The sequence below is a fragment of the Canis lupus genome, chromosome 31, assembly GCF_003254725.2.
Source record: "Canis lupus dingo isolate Sandy chromosome 31, ASM325472v2, whole genome shotgun sequence".
Lineage (NCBI taxonomy): Eukaryota > Metazoa > Chordata > Mammalia > Carnivora > Canidae > Canis > Canis lupus.
In genome coordinates, this window is record NC_064273.1 from 961,197 (window position 1) to 975,984 (window position 14,788).

At 37.2% G+C, this 14,788-nt stretch overlaps 1 long non-coding RNA gene across 1 annotated transcript in view; it reads left to right on the forward strand.

The window, feature by feature from the left end:
* The window catches only part of LOC112661813 (uncharacterized), a 91,156-nt gene that overhangs the window by 6,375 nt on the left and 69,993 nt on the right, over nucleotides 1–14,788 (forward strand). The window lies entirely within an intron of this gene.

Genomic DNA, 14,788 nt, shown 5'->3' on the forward strand with positions numbered 1-14,788 from the left:
TTCCATCTTTTTAATTTTGCCTAGTCCTCTGCCTTTTCTTACCCCTTTCCTTTTCTTCATTTACTTAAACAATACCTGTTAGTCAATGTGTGCCATTAAGAGCACTGGCCCCAGAGTCAATGCTCTTTGTTTATATTAATCTATGAATTGGATTCTCCTATATGAACTTTTCCTTGAATACTGCAGAATCGATGCTATCCTTACCAAATTAAAATTTGAAAATCACATTTAAATTCTCATCATACTGCTCTAGGTCCCTGTTCTATCTACTTATTTAATGCTTATCCTTTATTTCCTTGAATAACTATGCCTTAAGTTTGCTGAGAACTGGCATAATGACTACTAATGGCATATTTAAACCACATACAACCTAGAACTATACTCTGTGTGGAACTGACATACAAAAACATATTTTTCTTTTCTAGTATAAGTATTGGAGAAAAGGGGGCCACTGATACTTTTCAAAATTATTTCTATAGTATTTAGGACAGCCAAGAGGTCAAGAGGTCAGTGACAGTGTTGAAAATCATTTTATAGGGTTTAAAGAAGCATTGGAAAAGCTAGGCTGGCCTGCACTACAACTTCACTTTCTTGATCTATGTCTTAGCATCCTATTAATACAGAAAAGCCAAGATTGGTACACGGGAATTTGTATGGGAAATAGTGATGCCTTTTTCTAAACTCAGAGAGGCCACGTGGAAAACTTTGGTATATATGTTGCATTGTATTAACCTCTGTGAATTTTAGGGCTCGCCTTGCAAGGTTGCCATCAAGAGTAGCAACATAAAATAAATGATATTGGGCAGCCTGGGTGGCTCAGCGGTTTAGTGCCGCCTTCAGCCCAGGGCATGATCCTGGAGACCCGGGATCATGTCCCGCGTCGGGCTCCCTGCATGGAGCCTGCTTCTCCTTCTGCCTGTGTCTCTCTCTCTCTCTCTCTGTGTCTCTAATGAATAAAAGCATTTTGAAAAGAAAGAATAAATGATATTACCCAAGCAGCAGGTGATCAATGATTTGTAAATATAAAGTTAAAAATTAGCTGGGAAGAGGTTCATGGTTAATGAACATTTTAAATTTCTGTTTTACTTTTCAACTTATAATGTTGGTATATTTAATATGTTAACATTCATTCTGTATTACTCTACTATGAGTGAAAAATATCTCAAATGTACAAAAAAAGTAACTTAATTATTTGTCATCAACAATTAAGATTTCACAATTTAATTTTGTTAGATAACTTGCTCACTTTATCGGAGCTCATTTTCTAGAAAGTAAAGTATTGGAGAGGCTATAATACACATATGAGAAACCATTTTTAACATTAATAAATGTTGATACAGTTTCATTTTTACAAGCCATAGTGTCTAAAAAGAATTAATAACAATAGCTACTCTGCAGGGTGCCTGGGTGTCTCACTTGGTTAAGTGTCCAACTTTTTTTGTTTGTTTTTTTTTTTAAAGATTTTGTTTATTTATTCGTGAGAGACACAGAGTGAGAGAGGCAGAGACACAGGCAGAGGGAGAAGCAGGCTCCATGCAAGGAGCTCTATGTGGGAATCGATCCCTGGTCTCCAGGATCACGCCCTGGGCTGAAGGCAGTGATAAACCCAGGCTGCCCCCATGAGAGACACACAGAGAGACAGAGACAGAGACAGGCAGAAGGAGAAGCAGGCTCCACACAGGGAGCCCGACGTGGGATCGATTCTGGGTCTCTAGGATCAGGCCCTGGGCCAAAGGCGGCGCTAAACCGTGGAGCCCCTCGGGCTGCCCAGTGTCCAACTTTTGATTTCAGCTCAGGTCTTGATCTCAGCATTTGAGTTCAAGCCTTGCATTGGGCTCCATGCTGGGTGTGGAGCTTTAAAAAAGAAAAAGAAAAAAATAATAACAGCCTTTCTGCATCCTATGTTTTTTAATTTTAGGAATATTCATATCCATTGAGGTCAATTTCAAACTGAGGCAGAAGAAAATCCAAATGCATGATTGCTAGATGGAACTTATTTCAATGATTACATTTTGAAACTTTTAGTTGCAGTTCTTTAAAACAAATATTTAATTTAGTATTTCCTGATTCTTTTCCTTTGTGATTTGAAAAAAGATCATATGATTCATAAAGAAAAGTGATTTAGTAATATTTTCATTTTTTCTTTTCAGTAGTGTAAGCACAAAATGCAAAGTATACATTATACTTTGGGGAATTTTTGTTATTATGAAACTCTATCTAAAAGTCTAACCCATCAAAAGTGATAGGAGAATAGGCTTTCTTCTATATATTTTTGAAATAATATGTTTCTCCTCTTTCCAAATTAGCCTGGTTTTAAAAGTAAAATATCTATTAAACAAAGTAGGAGAAACAAAATATATAAGATCATCAGGACCTACAAATATGAAGTCAATACCAGTGATTCCAGTAATGACTATCGGATTGAAGGCTGAGAGGAAGATTGAGTCACTTAATGAGATAGTTCAAGGCCAAAAGAGAGAGTGGTTCAAAACTATCTACTAGTGTGGAAATTGCAAGGATATAAAGGAGTGATTGTTCCCTGTTATTACAGCCTTATTTCATACAACATTTTGCCCTTACAACAGCCAATGCAGTACTAAGAATAAAGCATATTCTCAACAAATACCTACTGAGTTGGATTTAACAAGAAACAAGCATTAAAAACATCAAGTAAAATTTTTCAGAGGAATGAAATCCTCAGGGAAAAAAAATAAGTTGGTAGTTTTCAAATGATTTAAAATTATGGGTAATTATTGCTTAGTTTTCTCTCAACACAAACTCAACTTATCCTGCACTGAAAGGATCTGAGGTTGAAGAAACATTCAACAATGGAACTTGAACAAGATGACTATTCAAATACCTAAAAATGCTTTATGAACATACCTGAGAAAAATCATTGATTTACATCCTTTTATTTTGTGAGTCTCTTGATTGATTTTCACAGATACACTTTTTTTTTTTAACTGATTTTGTGTTTCTTGCTTTTCTCACTCTTACTTACAATCTTTGCTTTCCATCAAAGAGTGCCCTTTCAGCTGATTGAATGGTCCTGAACTTTAGCTTTTGCTCCTCTAGGAAACTCTTTCTTTTCTGAATGGTAGCCCTACTGGATAGAGTGTTCTTGGCTTCATATATTTTTTCTTTTCAGCACTTTGATTATATTCTTCCACTCCCTTCTGGCCTGCAAAGTTTTTGCTGAAAAGTTCCACTGATAGCCTTATAGGGTTTCCCGTGTATGTAATTGTCTTCTTTTCTTTTGCTGTTTTTAGAATTCTTTATCACTACTTTTTGCCATTTTAATTACCATGTGTCTTGGTGTGGATATATTTGGGTTGATTTCGTTGGGGGATCTCTGTGTTGCCTGGCTCTGGATCTCTGTTTCCTTTCCCAGATTTGGGAAGTTTTCTGATATTATTTCTTCAAATAAATTTCCTGTCCCCCTCTCTCTGTCTCTCTCTCTTCTTCTGGAATCTATATAAATGTAAATGTTACTATGCTTGATGGAGTTGCTGAGTTGCCTAGGGTATTCTCATTTTGTGGATTTTTTTTTTTCTTTCACCTGCTCAGCTTCTTACTTTCCATGACTCTGTCCTCCGGGTCACTATATTGTTCTTCTGTTTCCTCTAACCTGGTATTTATTCCATCTAGTGCAATTTTAATTTCATTTCCTGTGTTCTTCGTCTCTGATTATTTTTTTTTTTACCTCTTTGTTAAGAGTCGCACTGATGTCTTCCACTCTTTTCTGAAGTCCAGTGGTTATCTTTGTGATCATTACTTTAAATTCTTGATCAGGCATATTACTTATATTCATTTTGCTTAGGTCTCTTGATGTGGTTTGCTCTATTTTATTTGGGACATATTACTCTGTCTTTTCATTTTGACTAACTCTATGTTTTTGTGTTAGGAAAGTCCGCTTCATCTCCTGCTTTTAAAAATAATGGCCTTATGAAAAATAAATCCAATAGTGCTCTGCAGTGTAGTGTCTCCTGTTCCCTAGAACCTGGCACTTCACGGGTTTCCTATGTGTGTCGTGTGCACCCTCCTATTGTGTCTTGGCCGCTTTTCCCTTCAGCCTTGTCATCTGCTCTCTTTGCCTGTTGTGGGCAGTATTTGATCCCCTTGGTGTTAGTGGATCAGTCTGGGCCCTCCTTGGGTTTCAGCTTAATCAGACCAGGCATTTTGCCAGAGATACACTAGCACCAAGCCACTGGGTGCTTTCTCTGTGTTGGCCCCTGAGAGATTTTTGTTGGCAGGCAGAGCCTGCAACCGGACCAACTGTCTGCATCCAGACCACTGCTGGGGCCATCCTTGGACTGATGTATGTGATTATCTTCTCCTCTCCCCGGGGCAGGGATTACTTTGGAGTGGTGCTGGCCCCTGTTGGGGCTGCTGGCACATTGCCAGGCTTGTACTCCTGGTTTGAATTGGTTCTAGCCAAGACCTTATTGGAGGTGGCAGAGGATGCAGTGCTGGCAAGGTCTGCACACTGACAAAGGGGATATACCACAACTGCCAGTCCAGCTGGCCAGGGTGGAGCTGCAGTTTTAACAAGATTCTTGCCAGTTTTCTTGTGAAATGAGACCTGCCGCCACTGCCACTGGCCAGGGCAGAACCCACAAAGTGTGAATGGGTGGGGTGTGCAATTTTAACAAGGTACATGCTGGTCTTCCAAGGGAGGGGGCCTCCTGCTGCCAGGACCAGGGCCCTGCAAAGCAGACAGGTGGGGAGATGCAGTGCTGGCAAGGTTGGCCCTGCACTGGCTGTCGGGGGGAGAGGCCTTGCTGCAATGGGACTGAGGGTGGCCTGCCTGGAAGGGGTGGGTCTGTAGAAGCCCTGTGGGATGTGGGGCCAGGTAGGGCTTGGTGTAAGTAAGGTAGTCATGAGTTTATGCTGGGGGATGGGAAAGGGACATGGTGCCTGCCAGCTCCTTTGTTCCTGGATAGGTCCCACAGCACACCCTGCACCTTTGGACAAGCTCTGTATGCCATAGGCATTTTTCAGACTGTTCCTTCTATGTTGTGTCTTTGCAGGCTGTCCTGTTGTCTCTTTAAGGGCATGAGCTTGGCTTCCTTTCATCCTCTGGGCTCTCCCAGAACTGAGCCCACTGATTTTTAACTTCCAAGCTTGAAGTCTCACTGATTTTAACAACAAAATTCGGCCTCTCTGGTTTTCAAAGACAAATATTCTGGGGATTTGTCTTCCCCTTTTCCTCTCCCCTCTCCATGCCCATGGCTCCCTCCCTCCTAGTAGTCTTGGAGGTCTATTTAACTACCTATTACATTTCTGTCTTTTTTACCCTTCTTGATGTGGCCTTCTCTACCTTTAGTTGTGGAGTTTTTTTCTGCCAGTCTTGCAGTCATTTTCTGTGTCATTTACACGGATGTGTTATCTTGTACCTGTGGGAGGGCGTGAGCTTAGTATACTCCTACTTTGCCCTCTTCCCACCTCTCCAGACAAATACTTTTAATTAATTAAAAAAATTGAAACAATTAAAGAATAACCACTTACATCAAGTCAAAAGAAAAACAGGCTCTTCTTATTTAGATCATTAATTAATCATTGTTGGAGTGAAAACAGGAGAAAGTCTGCAAGGAAGATATTTAGGAAATGTTTAATCTCAGGCCTGCGCAGGTAACATTTTTAAATGGGGATAATGAAAGTCAAAGAAGAGAGAGAGCAACACAATGATTCCAGTGGTTTGGTAAATGGGGCTTGAAGAACTTAACATTTTTGAGTTGCTTTTTTTTTTCACTTTGACATTTTATAACTACCACTGAGTGGGAGTATAGAAAGGCATCTTTCCAGACTACATTTTCTGGCTACCTTGTAAAATTATGAAATACTCTGTTAGGACAGAGTGGCAGCTCCATCTGTTAGCTCCCCTCATAAAATAAAACCTGAACACACAGTACTGTGTTGTCTGAGTAGTGCTAATATTATTTGAGTATGCTATCTAGAAGAAACTTGTATAGAACATTTCTTAATATTATTCTTAGATTTTCATGAGAAAGATGTCATCTTATAAATATTTCATCTTATAAATATTACTCTCAAAATACTCTTTTTTCTAAGAAAATATTTCTCTTCTTTGTCAAAGAAATATGCTGTCCCGTGCTTTGGATAGGTTTTGAATGTGTAGAAGGTATAAATTCTCATAACTACAGAGAAGATAGCAATTGCCTGAATGTATTTATCAATATGCTGTAAATAAAATCATTGTCTGAAGAATTTATTATCCAATCTTACACTCTTTGCTAAACAAATATTTAGATGTGTAGTTCACTGCAGCTGGCTTACAAAAGAAGTAATAATATTAACCTAGTATTGGGATGGAGGGCTCAGATGAGTTATGGATATAATTGCCATTGAAATATAAATTACTAAATAAGAGACCTACAAAGAAAATAGGACTCTTTAATCACTGTTTTAAAAGAAAGGAAGAGCTACTAATAGTTACCAGAGTGAAAATAGATAGACAAAGCATAGACACAGGGCCAAGAGGAATGAAAGTACCTGAAACAAACAACAACAACAAAAAATGTGTCCTTTTCTTCTTGCACTCTATCTCATATTTTTTGAGGTCCTTGTACAGAAAAATGAAAACTGGCAATTGTTAATAGTCATGAAAAGACCTATAAAATGTTCCTGAACTTCTCCAGAAACAAAGGCACTGGTTGGCATGGGGGCAGAATTTTCAAAATGTTTTTTAATCTTTGGAAGAGAGTAAAATTTGGTAGCTAGAAAAAGAAATCTACCAGTCAAAGTAAATGCATGTGTGGTGAAATACTTTATAAAATTAAAGACTATAGACTTGGACCCCTCTGCCATTAATGAGAACAGATTTCATTCTAATTTCTTCATTACCTCTATACCTACTGTTCCCTTCACCTGCTGCCTCATTGTTACCTATAGGCTAACTGAAGTTAATGGAATGGGAGGCATGGCTACCACCAGATAAATTTCTGGCTTCAGTGGAGTTCTAGTGCATTTTTTCCCCTTAAAACACACATGAAAAATTGTTAATAAAGTTCCTCAGAGGAAGGAATTAGAATTCCTAAAGATGTATGTGTAAGGAGGCAGTGAGGTGAAGCAGAAATAGGTGAGCTGTCAATGACAAGATGGTTCAGTTCAGTTAGTGCTTTCTGAATTCCTGGACTGGGAATGACCTTGTTCTAAGCACTACTTACTCTAAGGATTTCTTCCTTCAGGGAGCTAGCAGTCTATCAGAAAGGAGAGACAGATAGATAAAATGCTAAATGTGAGAAGGTTAAGTATAATGAGAGTGGAACGAATAAATAGAAATTATGTGCACAGGATTTCCTAAGAACACACAAAGGTGATTCAGGAAGTTTTCCCTGAGAATGACATCTGAGCTGAATCTTAATGGAAGAGTAGTAATGAATGAAAAGAATTGGGAAAGAATGAATAAAAGGATATTTGAGGGAGAGGCAATTGAATAATCAAAGAATATATAGGGGAGAAGAAATTCTGGGATTGGGAAGTATGGTGAGGAGGTTTTGGAGTAATTTTAAGCAAGATAAAGACTGAGAATCAGAACTAAAGTCTTCTCACTATGGATAGAGAAGACATATTAGTTTTAAAAAATGTTTTGGAAGTAAAATTACAAGGCCTTGATTGAAGGAATTGGTTGATGTAAATAAAAAATAGGTATCCAGGATGACTTGTTTATTTTGCATCATCCACAGTGTGGATGATGTGCCAATATGCGAAATGAGATTCAGATGGTTAAGATGAGGTGAACTTGTTGATCAGGAGTTATCTAGAGAAAATACAAAGATCTATGTCCATCAGGCACTTTTATAGGAAAATATGAAATCCAGAAAGCAGCTAGAAAATTTATACAAGGAGACCAGAGATTTTTAGGGATTTGGTAAGTAAGGTTTAAAGAAATGAGCATTTTTTTAAACCACTTTTCTATGTTGTTGTCATTACACGGCATTTATTACCTGTAGAAAGCATCTTTCCAGGCTGTATTTTTCAGTCATCATTTAAAAATTTAATCCCATTGGCCTTAAAACAAATCTGTGGTTTTCCCTGAGTCTCTTAAGTTATAGAAAACCAGTAATCTTCCATTTAGTTTGAACAAACTTCTTGAACAAAGTTCTTTACAGTTACATTTTTTTAAATAAATAATCTCACTGCCCTAAAAATACAGCTATAATATCCTAAGCAGTGTTTTAGAGATTTTATTTATTTATTCATGAGAGACAGAGAGAGGCAGAGACATAGGCAGAGGGAGAAGCAGGCTCCCCGGGGGGTGGGGGGCGGTGCAATGCAGGACTCCATCCCAGGACCCTGGGGATCACGCCCTGAGCCGAAGGCAGGTGTTCAACCATTGAAACATCCAGGCACCCCTGTCATAAGCATTTTTTAAAAAAGATTTTATTTATTTATTCATGAGAAACACACACACACACAGAGGCGCAGAGACACAGGCAGAGGGAGAAGCAAGCTCCATGAAGGGAGCCTGACATGGGACTCTATCCCGGGTCTCCAGGATCAGGCCCTGAGCTGAAGGCGGTGCTAAACAGCTGAGCCACCCGGGCTGCCCTGTCCTAAGCATTTTAAAGGTTCTCCAGAGTCCAGTTTTCCTCCCTTTCTATGCACAAAAAGGTAGCACTTCTCAGCTCCCCCAGTAGATGGATGAGGCCTTATGGCTAACTCAGAGCCACAAAATGAGTGCAAATCTAATGTTTGTCACTTCTTTGAGGTTTTGGAGACCTCATGAGCAATTTTCCTGTCTCTTCCCCTGCGGTGGCAGTTGTTGAGGAGATAAATTATTAAGATAGTGGGTCTGAAAAGTGGAAGCAACCTGAATCACTGAACTGTTGCCTGGGGACTGCTGTCATGAGGTTGTCCAGAACTGTAGCCAACTTTGTGTAAATAAGAGATAAACATAACATGTAGGAGTCACTAAGTTTTAGAAAGTATTTGTTATTACTGCATCGATATATCTTTACCCAAGATATCCTTATTGTATCTGAAGCAAAACCTGCCACTTGATTACCTTCTTTCTTGGGTATCTATAGAGTTGAAAAAAAAAAGGAGGGAGAAAATTGGGTAGAGTCAAATGAGATATTAGTAAAATCCCCAAGACCATTTAACAGACTACAAATATCCATCATGAATTTTTTTATAGTTAGAGTAAATTTAAATATATTTCTCCTTCTTGCCCTCTCCAAGTCAGTGGAGAAATGACTCGCAATAGTTGTTAGAGAAAATGTCTTACTCAGGTCTAATTGCTTACTCAGATCTGCTCAGTTATCTGACATTTTAGCTCTCTCGTTGTTTGTATTCTTTTGTTCACTTGTGCATGTTCAAAAAAAAAATAAATTACTGCATTCCCTTTTACTTGCAAATTCTGCTATGTGATATTTGCTGTACGTGAAGATGTTTCTCACTATTACATTATCCTCTTCCTATATCTTGCCCTGAATGTTTCATCTTGGTATTTCACCAAGTATTCCAACTCTCATTATATCCCTTCAGTTGCTTATAATTACAGAATGGATCACAAAGACTGTCTTTGGATATAAGATGACTCTACCCTCTATGAACTACAACCTTTCCCTGAAGGTTCACAATAATCTTAGACTTTCTTTCCAGACTGTTCTAGGATATATTGCATGTGTGTGTGCATTTGCTTCTACATATGGTTAGCCCTGGGTATGTCAGTGAGTGGAAATATAGATTTTCTGTAAGGATTTAGGAGATCCAATGATCCACATTCCTAGACATTAAAGAGTGAAATTTCATTTTATATAAATACTAACAGGTAACAAAAATGAGATGAGAAACATATATATAAAGAAGAAAGCAGTCTGATGATTCTGTCATAATATGGTCTTTGTCTATTTGGAGGGTGTTGAGTAGTGAGACGAATAGTAGTATTCACTAATTAGGTAGGCAATACAATCTAGAGAAGAACATATCTCCTCAAAGATAAGATTAAGCTAAAGTGATTCCTTAGAATGACTAATTTTACCTGATGGTTTTATTATTACTAATAGAAATGTCATTCCAGTTTTTAAAAGTATACTTGGGCATATTGACATCATCTCTGTGTTAACTCAGGTGCACATTTCTGACTGTTCCAAGAATTTTTGGCACTATGCTTTTGGCTCTCCCTATAGTGGTTCAGCCCAGCAATCTGTTCACCCTTCTAGTACTGCTGCCTTTCTTTGTGTCTATTATACTAGACTCCATCAGTAGGTCCTTGGGATGCTGGCTGCATACTATTATCATATGCATGCTTAGTCTTTGATTGCTATTTATATTTAAGTGGTATTACCTAATGGATGGGGTTCCACTTGCTGTTCATTGTTTGTGTTTTGCTCTTCATCCATTAGTAGGTGTTATGGCAAACATTCCTTCACTCAGAGTTGTAGATGTGCCAAGCTCCATCATACTCTCCTTGTTTTATAAAGCATGTTGGGACCAGATGGTATTCTAAATAGAGCTTTTAAAGAGAGCTTTTCAGCACATCATGTTTTAGGAGGTATTTTCTCCTTTTCTGATGAATAGGTGATTTCTAATGAGCCACTTGCTCTTTATTTTTCTTTTTCTAGACTCTTGAGGCATCTTTATGAGTGAAAGAAAATGGAAAGTATATCTACTGCAAACCTCAAAGCATAATGAGTAAATAATAGTTATGTTCAAAGGGCTTTTATGTAAAATTATCTCTTTTTAGTTTTATGACAACCCTTAAGATATGGTTAAAAAAATACTCCATTTTAAGATGGAAAATGTAAGAATTAGAAAGGTTAAATTCTTTGACTGCTTTCAGAAAGGAAGTCTATCACAGAACTAATGTGACAGTCTTAATATTCATTATCTTATTTCTTACTCTTTCCAAAGTACTTATTAAATAGCTTCTATGTCGAGATCCAAACCATCAGTACTTGTCAGAAATGAAAGAGCAGTGAGGGAGTATATGTTAATCCAGTTTTTTTACTTCAATTTTATTTTTCCAAACCAGAACACACATCTAAGAATTTGTAATTTATTGATGATGAGAAAATAATGAATGATATGGACATCAGTTCCCAATACTTGATGAAGATTAGGAAATAAAAAGAATACATAGAAAAACATTTCTGCCATAACTACGTTTAGTTTGCACTATACATCTAGCTGAAAATACTTTTACCCAACCATGTTGAGTTGATGCATTCTCTTTTCAAAACAAGTATAAAACTATTTAACCATTGAATGACTTGATCAAGATTCAATTGATGGTGTTTGGTAGATTTAGTTATTTGCCTCTCCTAGACTACTTCATGCTACCATTTTTATTTTTGATCTCTTATAAAGAATCTATACTTATTCAAATGGCCACAGACAATAAAAAGGCTTAGACCAGGGACGCCTGAGTGGCTCAGTGGTTGAGTGTCTGCCTTCAGCTCAGATCATGATCCTGGGGTTCTGGGATCAAGTCCCACATGGAGCTCCCCACAGGAAGCCTGCTTCTCTCTCTGCCTATGTCTCTGCCTCTGTCTCTCTGTCTCTCTCATGAATAAATAAATAAAGTCTTTTAAAAAAAGGGTTTACAACAATGCCTCTAAACCCCAAAAATTCTCTTCCTGCTTTCACTGGATTGATTTAACTTAAATGATTAAAATGGTTTCTTTTCCTGGGGTGCCTGTGTGGCTCAGTTGGTTAAGCATCTGTCTTTGACTCAGGTCGTGATCTCAGGTCCTGGGATCCATCCCCATGTTGTGCTCTCTGGTCAGCAAGGAGTCTGCTTCTCTCTCTGTTTCCCTCTCTGCTCCTGTGCTTCCTCTCTCTCTCTCTCTTTCTCTCTCTCTCTGTATACATGCTTCCTCTCTCAAATAAATAAATGAAATCTTTAAAAATAAAATAAAATGGGTTATTTTCCAATTTGCCACATGAAGAACAAATAAAATCTGTTATTAAAACCCTAGGTGCAATACAAAAATGCAATATTATATTTTTAAAATTTTAATCTCAACTAACTGAAATGTAATAAAATATCACAAAAGATAATTATTTACTAATAGAAGCTTAAAATTCAATTGAAATCTCCTAAAATTACAGAGATTAAGAGTGAATGAAAATTTCTAGTCAATATTTTACATTTTTTCAGTGAGTTTATACTGTCATTATATTCCATTTAACAAAAGGCTGCCTTCCAACTATATATCTGAGCATGTCTTGAAATGTTCCAATTTGAAGGAATATGTAAAAGATTCCTTTAAGTTAAATGGTTGGAAATGCACCTGAAGAGTTTGGTATTTTTTAAATTTAAAATAGAATTTTTATTTTGAAGGATCTAAGTTGGGCCATATTGACAAATTATTATGTAGAATTCAGGTTGCTTTCATCATTCAAAGTTTACTTTTTTTCTCCCACATTTTAAAGACCATCCTAATGATAAATATCAGAACTCTCAATCCCTCAAATCCCCTTTAGGTACACACTACCAGGGATAAAATAGACCATCTAGGCAGCGACTCTATGCTTCACTTCTATACTTCCTTTCCACCAAAAATTAATATAAATTTTTGTTATTTTTTTAATTAAATAAGAAAGCTACATTTCAAATCTATGGCTACAAGACACAGCTAGGTGTTTAAACCCACAATAGATACTTTAATGGGGCAAAATCTTAACTAAAACTCAATTCTAAAACACAGTTGCATCAAAGTTGTGACATGGGCACTTTCTCCTTGAATCATATTTTTCTAGAATTGCTTTATCCTCACATATCTCCCAGTAACAATATTTTTTTCTTTAAATTTTATTTATTTATTCACTAGAGACACACAGAGAGAGGCAGAGACACAGGCAGAGGGAGAAGCAGGCTTCCTGTGGGGAGCCTGATGCGGGACTTGATCGCAGGACCCCAGGATCACGCCTTGAGCTGCTCAACTGCTGAGCCACCCAGGTGTCCCTTCCAGTAACAATCTTAAATAAGGGTCATTCTACAATAACTTGGAGGCAGAGACAAATGTAATTCCTTCTATTATGGATTGATATATATTTACTTTCCTAAGACAACTACATAAATATTTGGCTTTAGTTCAATGGATTTGTACAATTAATCAGCAAAAGTTTATTGTGGACTGGCAGCATTCTAGTCTCAGTGTGGCCTACAAGTTAATTCCCACATTTCACTTATATTTCATATGATGTAAGTATATTTCTCAGGTATTGGCCAAATACACATATTCCTTGTCTAGGAGGGAGTCTTCCATATGGCATGTATAATTTGTGGCTCTGTCAGCCTCTATTTCTAGGGAGTCCTCTGCATGTAGGCAGGTAGATAGAAAAAAATAGAACATGGAAAATCCCCACTAGCTCCATATAAGTCCTACCGTGGAAGTGATACACTCTATTTTGTTCATATTTACTGAAAACAACAGCATGCCAAGTACTCTGGGAAATGAGAAATCAACTTCCAATGACAGCTTAGCACAGAAAAATGGAAAGTTATCAACAGACATCAATGTTGTGGTCAATATTAGTAGATGATTTGAGAATGAAAACAGTCATGAAATGAGATGATTTGAGAATGGAAACAGTACAGCATATTAGAAATTATGGTGTGTACAAATGGGATAATCTTGAGACGTGAAATTTATGTATTTTACAAAATTTTCAATGTCTTCTTCATCTTTAATTTCTAATTAGGGTATGAGTCTGTGAAAATTTTAGGGTTACCAGCAAGAGAAATCATCTAAAACTTGCTTCAAAACAAAAAAGACTTATTTTGAGAACTAATTTAGGAATGTGTTAAAACCCAAGAGCAGAAAGACCCTGGGGAAGACCCTGGAACAAGGAACAGATAAACTCTGAGGGCTTTAATGGTCACTTGTCTCTAATGCTTTTGGTACATTCCTATCATCTCATCTCTCTGAAGACCAACTTTCAATTTCTCAGTCCACAGTAGTTAGTTGCAAGTTCTTATTCTGTAGTTCTGATATTTGTGCCTCCTATAATCTGGAGTACTGACTGAGTTAGGCACTTTTATTCCCAATTCAGAATTCTAGAAGGAAGCATCTGATTGGTCCCATTTGGATCACTTTTCTACCTCTAGACTAATCCATTGTAGAAAGACATATAGTATAAATCAAAGCTCAGTTATTTATATCTGAAATGTGCCTTGATGATCTGTGTCTTATGGGATACAGCTCAAGTAAGCATCTAAAAAACTTGCAGCTATCAGATATAAGAACCAGGTCAACGTGTTTGAATTAGAAGATGTATAGATGCTAGCGGGAATAGAAGGAAATGACATAGATGGGTTTGAGGTGATTATAAAGAAACTTGGATGCCACACTAAGCAAAGGCACAATAGTATGAACAGTATGATGATTTGCAAAGATCATTCTGAAGGCACTGCAGGAACTGAATTGGAATGAAAAAGTATTCTCAAGTTCCTGTCAGTGATTGGCCTGATTGGAATTGTTTAGGGAGAAGTACGACTATTTCAAATGTAATAACCATAATATGACAACTCAATGCAATTTCACTTTTATTTACGCTTTGTAGTCATAAGCTAAAGAACAGTCAATTGGGGGTGGTAGTTAAGACATTTACATTAATTACAATATTTAAAAGATACACCCACAATCAATAGTATTGCAACATACTTGCTAGTTATTTTAGTGGATATTTTCTGTAGCACATTTTCACAACACAAGAGGTACCTTGTTAAGTGGATACTTCTCTATGTAAACTTTCATTATTTTACTTTTTGACATTTCTAGGACATTCAGGACTCATTTCATACTTTTATATTTAA